The sequence below is a fragment of the Adiantum capillus-veneris genome, chromosome 6, assembly GCF_014529385.1.
Source record: "Adiantum capillus-veneris isolate H3 chromosome 6, ASM1452938v2, whole genome shotgun sequence".
In the NCBI taxonomy this organism is placed as follows: Eukaryota; Viridiplantae; Streptophyta; class Polypodiopsida; order Polypodiales; family Pteridaceae; genus Adiantum; species Adiantum capillus-veneris.
In genome coordinates, this window is record NC_140936.1 from 118,258,491 (window position 1) to 118,270,584 (window position 12,094).

The 12,094-nt window shown below is 45.5% G+C and overlaps 2 pseudogenes; both read left to right on the forward strand.

The window, feature by feature from the left end:
* Positions 1–6,166: 6,166 nt before the first annotated feature.
* Positions 6,167–6,822, forward strand: LOC147456145 (uncharacterized; annotated as a pseudogene).
* A 133-nt stretch (positions 6,823–6,955) lies between these two features.
* On the forward strand, positions 6,956–7,981 carry LOC147456146 (uncharacterized; annotated as a pseudogene).
* The last annotated feature ends 4,113 nt before the right edge of the window (positions 7,982–12,094 follow it).

Genomic DNA, 12,094 nt, shown 5'->3' on the forward strand with positions numbered 1-12,094 from the left:
GAGGTGCGCCATCAGATGGAACGCTGACAAGGTGATGTTGTTAGACAAGCAAGCAACGGTCTCAATTTTTGGTGTAGGGACTGGCATGTATGGACTTCGCAGTCGCTACTTTTTGTCGCATGCTGCGTATGGTCTAGCTTTTGGAATCACACACCCGTCCCAGTTGCCACAATATGGCAAACATGATCTACTGAAACAAAGCAGTCAATCATTCAACTTATAGAAGAGGCCCCACAGGTTGAGGCATTTGAGGAGATCCAATTTCTCGACCTCAACATGCTTGCGACGGATGTTGATGACGAAACGCGTCATTCAAAGAGACCAAGGCACGAGGAAGAGGGTCCTTCAAATAAAGCCAAGAGGCCAGAATATTTTGTATCATTTTCAGATGACTAGAAATAAATAGAATGTATTTGTTTTTTGCATCGAAGTTAGATTGATTATATAACAATGTCTTGCAATGTACTTTTTTTGTTGCAACCATCATTCACATTAAAAAAACTTGAAATGATAGAGTATGAATGTCTTGCCACATTTTTAATTTTGTTGCAACCATCATTCACAATATGAAAAGCTAAAATCCCATCAATTCTTCTAAATACATTAAGTTTGGTGTTTGGATCTTGCTATGGCTGAGAGTTATGGCATAACTTGCAACGGTGTTGTCCAAACCCTTTCCATGCACTATTTTTGTAGCCACCAATCGCATGTTGTCTAGCCGCAGACAATAACTCTCATATCTCTTTTCTTCGCCGTTTTTTACTAATCTCACCACATGGCCAATCTGACTTTGTTTGACTTGTTCTTTGCGATGTGACCTGTGCATTAGTTTTTGATACGTCCATTGGTGTAGCTCCTCTAAGCTATTTGCTTTGTCTGCACCACCTCCATGTTGAGTGTGACTCAAAAAACTAGTACGAGCTTGGTAGTGGGTTTTTTCCATGCCCTGTGTATACCAAACATCCAAGCTGTCATATTGCCTTGCAAACCAAGGCATGTGATTACAAATAATGTGTTTCACACAAAGCATGCAGACATTAGAAAGATGAGTATTCGCAATTCAAAATATTATCATGTCATCCAATCAATTACAGTACCATGTAGTGAGTAATATGTTGATTTGTCCATGCACTTATGAATGTCTTGTGGAAGGTCTCCACAGCTTCTTGGAATTTTGTATAGTCGCCCCATAAGTCCATGAGTTCAATTCGCAGAACTTGAATATTGCGTCCAAGGTTTTTCATACCTTCGCTTTGCGAGTCCTTGCTACACCATTGTCTACATGGTCAACTACAGCAGTGTGTAGATTTTTCCACCAATTGTAACATAATTCTTGTCTTTCTTGTGCACTTTGGCTTTTGTGTTGTCGTCCAGTTGTGGGCACTGAAAGGAAGAGTCGGGCTTTCACACCACCAATGGACAGCTTCTTTGAAACATCCCGATCGTTTTTGGATCTCTTCTCATCCTGCTCTATCTTAACATGTCCTCTGTGCAAACCCATTTTTGAGAAGGCCGTCTCTAAGGCTGAGATTGCCCTTTGCTTCGCAGAGAGAGGTCGAGTGGTCCAGGCAAAATAGATGTAGAGAAACATTAGTTTTTCTATTATTCTACAAAGTGCATGCATTGTGCACATGTGTGCTCTAGATAGTGGGATATCCAAAATGGATCGAAAATTAGGATCGTGCAGATGCCTATCCAGAGCTCTTCTCCAAAATGGTTTGTCAGAGATGTGAACCCCTTCCATGTAATACAAGCAACGGCTTTTGCTTGTTGCTCCTTTGAAAACGTTGTACATGCATTTCAAGGTTTTTAGATCTCCAGCCATGTGCCACTCTATATTGTAGGATCCCATGTCCTCCACATCCAATTTCTTTCCATTTCTCTCTTCGTTTATTGTTTCTGGTATGTTTGTTTGATGAAAAACCCAATTCAATATATCGAAGTTCTTAGTGGACACTTGAAAGGATAATTTTGAACTTATTATAATGCACATTTGAAAGCATTCAACTAAAACATATCTTAAACATAACTTCTACACACCTTGAACGTCGCAAGAAGGAAAATGTTATGCTCAGGTTGCACAATAAAGATTCGAGGGTCATCTAGTCCAATGCTTGCATCCAGAGCTTTATTCATAAGTGTGATTGTGACTCCCTCAACCTTTGTCTCCTTTACAAGCTCGCGAACATATATGAAAAAGGGTTAAAATGAATCTTCTATTATCTCTCTCTATGCTAACATGGCATTTCTTACAAAGCCCAACTTTGAGTCCAAACTTTTTCTAATGAGAGAGAGGTAATGTCATCAAATATAATATCTAACCAACCCAAATGATTTTCTCATATTAAACTGATCATTTAATGTAGGAGAATAAACAGGAACAAGGGTTAAAAGATAGACATGTGCTTATGGATCTGTCTCAACACAAGCCCAAGGTTAAATGGGTCCAAACGAGAGATGGTATGTTAAAGAGAAATGATACCTAATGGAGCTTAAAGACCTTAGGGTAAGCTTTATTAAAGACCTCCAAAAATTAGTGTTAAAAAGTCCTGACCTTAGGCAAGCTAGGAGTGATCTTGAGGTAGGAATCCTACCCAAGCATGAGGTGCTTGTCGTGCTTGCTAACTAAGGTGCTTAAGGTGTTTGTGGGAATTTTGCCTAAGCTTGAGGGGCTTCCTATGCTTAAATGACTAAATTTCTTGAAGTGTTCAATTCAAACATGATCTCTCAAGTGACATAAACGATTTTCACGCTTAAATGACAAGGTGCTTGAAGTGTTCAATTCAAACATGATATCTTAAGAAGCATAAAAGACACATGTCAAGATCCTCCCCATTTGGCCCTCGTGATGTGCTTGAATCCTATTGGATAGGCTTTAAAGGGGTCCAATGAGAATTTAGATGCATAAAAATAAATAATTAAGTTCTTTCTATCAAAAAGGAAAAAGAGGACACGTGTCCAAATGATATAATTAAATAATAAGAGAGAGAGAGAGAGAGAGAGAGAGAGAGAGAGAGAGAGAGAGAGAAGGGGGGTGGGGGTGGACAAAGCATGATAGGGGATATACTCTCCCACACACACACACACACTCTCATTGTGTGAAGTGCAAAGTGCAAGAGCTCCATCTCTTTCTCCAAGCTTGTTGAGAAGTTGAGAGCCTACACCAACACTCTTGGCTATGGAATGCAAATCCAATCAAGAGCCATGCTTCAATGCTTAAGCTTGTCATCTTCTTCATCTTCATGACTATGCTATTATGCTATGCTAAGTAATAAGAGTGATGATAAGTGAGAAACTATTTCTTTCTCCTTTGGATGATTTTCTTCCTCTTCCCTACCCTCGTTCCCCGCTAGCTCTCTCCCCCTTAAAGGTGTTTGAAGCCTTGGGACTGAGGCTTGGGATAGTTAATGCTTTTTTTAAATTTTATGTTATGCTCATGATGCATGAAGCTTTCCATCTTCATTGCATCACCTAAGTTACAAGGAACACAAAGATTTTATTGTACCAAAACTCTTTTGATGGGAGAATCTATAATACAAACGCCTTTTGGAGGGGGGACGGGCTCTAAGTAAATCCGGTCCTCAAGTATTGTCATGTTCTCTAATACTCTCTCTTGCAAAAGTATTGTGCATGCCAAGTTAATTAAGTACTATGTTTATGTTGCTACCATCAATTAAGTTCATCCTCTATGTTCTCAAAGTAATCTCACAAAAATGCTCACTCAAATTCTCTTAATTCCGTTATTCTCAAAGTTCATAGGCCATTTCCACAACAACATTGAAGCCCTCCTCCTAAAAACTAAAAATAACCCACCCTTCCCACGACAGTCACGGTGTCGTGACTGACGTGGCATGGGAACGGAGGGTATGACGTGGCAAGGCAATTTTTGCAGTAGCATCAAATGCGGCAAGAGTGGAGCCAAAAAGCATCGCCATAGCCTGCTCTGCAGTTTTCACTTCCTAGCCGCCACTGTTGGAGCACCATCTTGGCCTGCGCAAGCCAAATTCCCCATGCAGTGCTGTCCCTCACTGTTTTCACGCCATTGCCCCTTCTTTTCTCCCTTTTTCCACCCCTTGGGTGGCAACTTAATTTATTTAGGTCGCGCGGCCATTTAATTTTCCCTTGGGCGGCCTTTGTAGTGCACCACATTTAGTTTACATGTCCACCGTGCCACATGCCCTCAAGATACTAGTGTAGGTGATTGCTTTTGACGAAAGGCCTTCCCTTCGTATTCATAGCAGCCTTGCTTCAACCAATGCATTCCAAAGGATGACAATTCAGAGGGGAAGCTCTTCAAGAACTTTATGTGTTTTCGTAACGAACACCATATTTGGCTACAAATTAACCAAGGCATTCTCCGAACCTTTTAAGTGAAAGCTCATCGAGAACTTTTTGTGCCTCCGAAAGCACACCACATTCTGCCATCATATCGGCCAAAGCAATGCTAAGCCTTCATTTGTCCTTAAATGACAATGTCATCATGAATTTTATTGCCCACTTCAGCATCTCAGATAATGCCACATGCCTTTAAAACGCAAGTATAGGTGATTGCATTTGCCAAAAGGCATTCACTTCGCATTCGGTTAAAACTTTTATGAGTTTCTTTGCCACAACCATATCGGAATCTGGAAGCCTTTAATAACAATATCGTCTTGGATTCCAAAAATCATCCTCCTCAGTCGTGCCCGCAACTGACACCGGCCTCAAGCCATATTATCTCATCAACTTGGACTTGGTCTGACGAGCCGTAAATTCCTTTAGACTTCTCAAGATGCATAGAACGCATACAAACCCTGTTGAGGCTGTAAAATTCCCATATGGCACACTAATCAAGGTGATTGATCTAGCACGGAACTAACTCCCGGAGAAACTTAAACTGGTAATAACTTGGCAACTAGAACTTCGATTGCTGATCTGAAAAGACTGACTTGCTCTACAAAGTGAGCACTTTAGGCCCATGCATTCACTTCATTTCTATCCCCTCAACTGCAGTTGCCCAATCTGGTACGGATCTGCAATTGACTCAAACTTCAAACTGCCATAACTTCTTCATTGTAGCTCCAATCGACGAGCCATAAAGTTAGGCCGGTGGAGCACTTCAAGCACTACAAGGCTAGATCATAAACTCCCAGTTGTGCTCACTTCAAGAATGCTCCTTTATAGCATCATCAAGGCATCTGTTGGCCCTTTAAAGCCGCATCTGGCATACATTAACTATAAAACTAGCTTGTTAGCAAGCCTTGAACGCTGATCATTAATTCAGTAAGCTTCAATTAAGCTCGATGTGCATCTTCCTGGTATATTTCTTAGCATGGGAGCAGAGTTGCACAACAGCAGTCCATATGAACCACAATATCCAACATCTGAAAGAGTTTTTTAAACAATGTTCCACAGCTAGGTCTTGGGAGTTGAAAGTACCAAATGTGGATTGCAAGGTGTCTGTGTATACAATCACATTTCGTTCTCTCTCTCTCTCTCTCTCTCTCTCTCTCTCTCTCTCTCTCTCTCTCTCTCTCTCTCTCTCTCTCTCTCTCTCTCTCTCTCCATGCCTGCCCGCCACTCTCGCCCCCTGTAGCTGTCCACGTGCCCTCCTTGTGGCTGCCTGTGCATTGCTGCTGCTCTCACCTGCTGCTGCTGTTTCATCCCCTGCACGCGCAACTGCTGCTGCTGCTGCCTCACCCATTGTGCTTGTGCCCGCCCCATTGCTGGACGCTGCTCCCACACCAGGTGGACACTCGACTGCCTGTCGTGAACTGCTGTTGCCCGCCCCATTGCTGGCCGCTGCTCCCACACGAGGCAGGCTCCCCCCACACCCGGCTGCCCACTGCTTCCTCCCCACACCCGGATGCCCTAATTGCTGCCACACAGAGGTTACAGAGAAAAACAGGTAGGGAAAGAATTTTAAAAAAATTTGAGGCAAGCACACAGGACATGACAATTGCAAAAATTGAAGACCTCACGAAGATCGAAGACAAGCTCAACGTCGCCATCAAAGAAAATAAAAAGATGACGGATTCAACACTCACATCCGTCGTCAAACGCCTATGCAAACTCGAGAAGGACGGAAGCCTACATCAAAGAACGCAAAGCATGGGGGAAAGAGAAGGAAGAATGCGAGATAGAGAGGGTGAAATAAAAAGACGAATGGCTCAAGGAGAAGGACGCAATGCGGGAGCAAATCGAGCTCCTCAAAGCCTCGATCGCATCCCTCACCCCCGAGGACAGGGAGCTCAAGGAAGAGACAAAGGAAGCCCTCAAGGTAGAGTTAACTCAAGCCTTGACCGCGAGCATGGAGACCAAGCTAGAGGCTACCAAAGAGGGTTGGGTCGAAGTAGTGAAGAAGAACATTAAGAAGGGGGCGAAGGAAGAGGCACAAAAGGAAGAAGCTCTCATTGTGCACACCACCCTTGAGGAAGAGAAGATGAGACAAGCCCGGTGTCTCAATGTGCGCATCACCGGCATGGTGGAAAAAGAAGGCTCTACTCCAGAGACCGATGGGAAGACACTATGCAAGAAGCTTGGCTACAAGGAAGAGGAGACCCTCCCGTTCATCAAATCTTGGAGAGCGAGGAGGGACCCCACGAGGAAGAGAGCTCTCATTTTACACTTCCCCTCCGAAGAGGTACGATCCACCTTTCTTCGCAAGAGGGTGATCTTGAGAGGGCTTGAAGGGGGATCTACCAAGTTGATGACGACCTCACGCCTATGCAGGTAGCTCATCGTCGGACATGTATGCCGCGAGTACACCAAGCTCACAAAGAGGGAAAGAAGGCTTCATACAGAGACGGCCGGGTCATCATTGATGGCAAGGCCATCCCATAGGGATTCGCGGCCTATGAGACACTAGAGGAGATACATCTTGCAGTCTCGAACTGCAATGGAGATTTATGGACACATCCAGAGAGGCTTAAGGAGGTGAGTCGAGGCAAAGATATCATTCTCTTGACAGAGACACATGAGAGCCTCGACAGGAGCCTACCTCGGGTTCAAGGATTCCATTGGGAGTCTACACACAGATTGTACACGCCATCACACTACGAGAGGATCAAGAGGAGTGGCCATACTCTTCAAAGATGGGCTTTAGAATAGAATACAGATTGTCGCACGTGATCCACACGCCAGATATCTTTGGATCCGGCTATAGCTCTCACAAGAGAGGACCATCTACATAGCTTTATGCTACTTCGCCCCTCATGGCTCGAGATTCGCTATGATAGATCGAGAGGAGGACTCACCTTACACATGCCTGTCAGAGGGGATCATGGAGTACTCCACACTAGGGGAAGTCTTCCTTATGGGAGACTTCGATGCCGGGACAGGCAGTGATCAATGCGAGGCATTTGACATAGAGGACCCACAGCTACTACCCGCCATACAAGAGGAGGCTAAAGCACGAGTTTCAGCCGATACTACACGTACACTCTACGACCCCCACCTACTCAGACTAGGCTCTTGACACCGTCTCGTTATTTATAACGGGATGGCTCAGTGGCCTGCTTCAGGAGGATTGACATGCACACCTCTTTCAGTCGCGGTTGGAGGGGGGAGTACAGTAGACTACATCATGGGATCCAAAGAGGCCACCCACACACTCAGCTCCTTCACCATCCCACCCATACCCATTGGAGCCGACCACACATATCTCGCACTCTCCCTCAAGGGAGACACCCCCACACATACACCCGCCACACGCACTCCACACATCACCATCCACTTCATACACGAGCTAGCTCCCATATACTCGGCCCACGTCGAGAACAATCTTCTTTTGCTTCAACTTGACAACCCACTACCCTTACTCACCTCACACATCACATCCATCCTTCAGACATCAGCCATCAGCTCATTTCCACACACCACCCACTCCCGTCACCCCCCCCCCCCCCCCCCCCCCCCCCCCCCCCGAGGATTATGCCACAGATTTGTTGGTATGATGATGAGTGCAGGGCTCTCTATCGTCGATTACGAGCTCAACGAGTAGTTGGAGAGATCACGGAAAGAGAGGCCAGGAGACAGATGAAGACCCTCACACGCCGGAAGCGGCGAGCCTTAGAGGAGGCATAGGAGCTTGAGCTATACCGCCTATTCATGAGCATGGATAGTGCTGCAGCATGGCGTACTCTACAAGAGCCACGACCGACCACTCCTATTGGGGATCCACAGACATGGCATGACTATGCTGAGAGATTGTACGAGGTACCTGGGCAGCCTCCCATCCGCTTTGTGGATTTCCGCAAATCTTTTGATACAATGCCACGAGAGAAGCTCTTCCGACGCCTCCAGAGCTTGGGGATACCATCAGATATGATTTGGGCCATCTATGCACTCTATGAGCAGGTGATTGGGAGGGTACGCTGTTCAGGAGGTTTTTTTGAGGCGGTTGCTAGAACCATTGGTGTTAAACAAGGCTGCCCACTCTCCCCCACTCTATTCGGACTCTACATCGACGAAATTGAGGACTACATTCTACGAGCTGGAGGAGAGGGGTCAGACCTCGCAGGTAAACATGTACACATTTTATTATATTTTGATGACATTGTATTGATTTCAGAGTCACCCGAGGGATTACAGCACCACTTGGCTGCCTTGGATGAGTTCTGTACACACAGGGGTTTGACAGTAAACCTTGGCAAGACCAAGGTCATGATCTTCCACACCTCTCCCATGGTGAGGGCTACAGTAGTATTCATAGCCGTCGGCAGAAAGATAGAGGTCATCACCTCATATGTCTACCTTGGAGTCACATTCACGAGTTTGCCTGGTCTTTTCTCCATGAGACACGCAGCTACAGACAGACTGACACGGGGGTACGCAGCGTTGGCCATGTTAGAGAGCGACGATGTCACTAGGCACACTTTCAGGAGCCCCGTACGAATGGGTGGCTAGTTGACACATTATTCACACCAGCTATGATCTATGCAGCAACAGTTTGGGTCCCATGCCTCACAGACACCCAGTGGAGTGTGGTCGAGAGGGCCCTAGTACGTATGATCTTGCGATTATTTCGCGGGAAGCCGACACTTCCACATGACATCATCAGAGCAAAGCTAGCGGCACCTCCCATGATAGTAGAGGCACTGTTCCAAACTATCTCCTTCATTCGAGGATGAGAGAGCTCCCAGCAGACAGACTCACACACACAGCATTTGAGCCAACTATACAGATCTCAGAGACAGAGTATGACAGAGCTTGGTACACTCAGGTTAGAGCATGGTTTGACAAACAGGGCCTAGACATGGATAGACTACCACCCTTTCAATATGACCCAGATTCACCCCACATCCGCTTCTCACATAGTGAGAGGAACATTGTGCTCAGACAGGATCTTTGGCAGCTCTACACCAGTCGGACATGGCTCACACCCGACCTGGCATCTAGACAGTCACATTACCGAGATCAGCTCTCCTTCGAAACTTCAAAAAGCGTCTACTGTTTGTTCTTCTTGCAGAGGGGTTCATACTCTCGTGAGAACTCTATGTGCATGTGTTACACATCTCTCCTATTCCTTGTAGAAATTTTTCGTGGAGAAACTACAAGTGACATGACTGGTCGAAACTGTGTGCAGAAGAAGGGAGGGGCGATAGAAGAATGGCAATTTGAATATCATGCGTGCGATAGAAGAATGGAAATTTGAATATCGGACGTGCGTGAGAGAATGCATGAGGGAATGAGGGAGAAGGAAGAGGCAAGGAAACAAAGCTTAGTTTTCAAAAACACAGAAGATTGAGATATTCGGCATTGAATTCAGTAGCCGCCGCACACAATGAAGTGTTATCATTACTGGAATACTTTTTGGGTTTTTTAATAAACGTACCTTGCATGAATAAGATATCCAGATTTTAGAAAACATATATGAAAAAGGGTTAAAATGAATCTTCTATTATCTCTCTCTATGCTAACATGGCATTTCTTACAAAGCCCAAATTTGAGTCCAAACTTTTTCTAATGAGAGAGAGGTAATGTCATCAAATATAATATCTAACCAACCCAAATGATTTTCTCATATTAAACAGATCATTTAATGTAGGAGAATAAACAGGAACAAGGGTTAGAATATAGACATGTGCTTATGGATCTGTCTCAACACAAGCCCAAGGTTAAAGGGGTCCAAACGAGAGATGGTGTGTTAAAGAGCAATGATACCTAATGGAGCTTAAAGACCTTAGGGTAAGCTTTATTAAAGACCTCCAAAAATTAGTGTTAAAAAGTCCTGACCTTAGGCAAGCTAGGAGTGATCTTGAGGTAGGAATCCTACCCAAGCATGAGGTGCTTGTCGTGCTTGCTAACTAAGGTGCTTAAGGTGTTTGTGGGAATTTTGCCTAAGCTTGAGGGGCTTCCCATGCTTAAATGACTAAATTTCTTGAAGTGTTCAATTCAAACATGATCTCTCAAGTGACATAAACGATTTTCACGCTTAAATGATGAAGGTGCTTGAAGTGTTCAATTCAAACATGATATCTTAAGAAGCATAAAAGACACATGTCAAGATCCTCCCCATTTGGCCCTCGTGATGTGCTTGAATCCTATTGGATAAGCTTTAAAGGGGTCCAATGAGAATTTAGATGCATCCCCCCCCCCCCCCCCCCCCCCCCCCCCGAGGATTATGCCACAGAACTGTTGGTATGATGATGAGTGCAGGGCTCTCTATCGTCGACTACGAGCTCAACGAGTAGTTGGAGAGATCACGGAAAGAGAGGCCAGGAGACAGATGAAGACCCTCACACGCCGGAAGCGGCGAGCCTTAGAGGAGGCATAGGAGCTTGAGCTATACCGCCTATTCATGAGCATGGATAGTGCTGTAGCATGGTGTACTCTACAAGAGCCACGACCGACCACTCCTATTGGGGATCCACAGACATGGCATGACTATGGTGAGAGATTGTACGAGGTACCTGGGCAGCCTCCCATGCGCTTTGTGGATTTCCGCAAAGCTTTTGATACAGTGCCACGAGAGAAGCTCTTCCGACGCCTCCAGAGCTTGGGGATACCATCAGATATGATTTGGGCCATCTATGCACTCTATGAGCAGGTGACTGGGAGGGTACGCTGTTCAGGAGGTTTTTTTGAGGCGGTTGCTAGAACCATTGGTGTTAAACAAGGCTGCCCACTCTCCCCCACTCTATTCGGACTCTACATCGACGAAATTGAGGACTACATTCTACGAGCTGGAGGAGAGGGGTCAGACCTCGCAGGTAAACATGTACACATTTTATTATATTTTGATGACATTGTATTGATTTCAGAGTCACCCGAGGGATTACAGCACCACTTGGCTGCCTTGGATGAGTTCTGTACACACAGGGGTTTGACAGTAAACCTTGGCAAGACCAAGGTCATGATCTTCCACACCTCTCCCATGGTGAGGGCTACAGCAGTATTCATAGCCGTCGGCAGACAGATAGAGGTCATCACCTCATATGTCTACCTTGGAGTCACATTCACAAGTTTGCCTGGTCTTTTCTCCATGAGACAGGCAGGTACAGACAGACTGACACGGGGGTACGCAACGTTGGCCATGTTAGAGAGCGGCGATGTCACTAGGCACACTTTCAGGAGCCCCGTACGAATGGGTGGCTAGTTGACACATTATTCACACCAGCTATGATGTATGCAGCAACAGTTCAGGTCCCATGCCTCACAGACACCCAGTGGAGTGCGGTCGAGAGGGCCTTGGTACGTATGATCTTGCGATTATTTCGCAGGAAGCCGACACTTCCACATGACATCATCAGAGCAAAGCTAGCGGCACCTCCCATGATAGTAGAGGCATTGTTCCAAACTATCTCCTTCATTCGAGGATGAGAGAGCTCCCAGTAGACAGACTCACAAACAGAGCATTTGAGCCAACTATACAGATCTCAGAGACAGAGTATGACAGAGCTTGGTACACTTAGGTTAGAGCATGGTTTGACAGACAGGGCCTAGACATGGATAGACTACCACCCTTTCAGTATGACCCAGATTCAGCCCACATCCGCTTCTCACATAGTGAGAGGAACATTGTGCTCAGACAGGATCTTTGGCAGCTCTACACCAGTCGGACATGGCTCACACCCGACCTGGCATCTAGACGGTCACATTACCGAGATCAGTT